This window comes from Labrus bergylta, chromosome 4 (genome assembly GCF_963930695.1).
Source record: "Labrus bergylta chromosome 4, fLabBer1.1, whole genome shotgun sequence".
Taxonomy (NCBI): Eukaryota; Metazoa; Chordata; class Actinopteri; order Labriformes; family Labridae; genus Labrus; species Labrus bergylta.
Window position 1 is genome coordinate 7,529,286 of NC_089198.1, and position 431 is coordinate 7,529,716.

The following is a 431-nucleotide window of genomic DNA, read 5'->3' on the forward strand; positions in this document are numbered from 1 at the left end:
GACCCCTCCCTGTGGTGTCTCAGATATTCACAGCTTGTAATGCTGGTGCTAGTTGTAAAACATGTTCAGTTATTCTCTGTGTTTTATTCACTTCTTTTTACATGTTAAGAAATGTGTGACTAGAGTTTTTTACATGCTTGCTTATAGAGTTTTCTTCCATGCAACAGAGAGTGGTTATGTATTCATGTTGAGAATCTGCCCTGTCAGAGTAATGAAACGTGACTCAGAGCTTGTTAACCCCTCCCTCTTCTTCTTGCTCTCAGACTCAGCCAGCTCCACTCTGACGTTTATTTTCTTGTTCCCTCCCCTTTAGATCTACAGTTTGAGCAAGAGCAGACACTGCAAGAGCAGACACTGAAAAAAAAAAACGTGCTGTGTAGATCAGAGGTTAAACTAGTTTGATTTCTAAGGAAGTGAAACTCAGACAATCG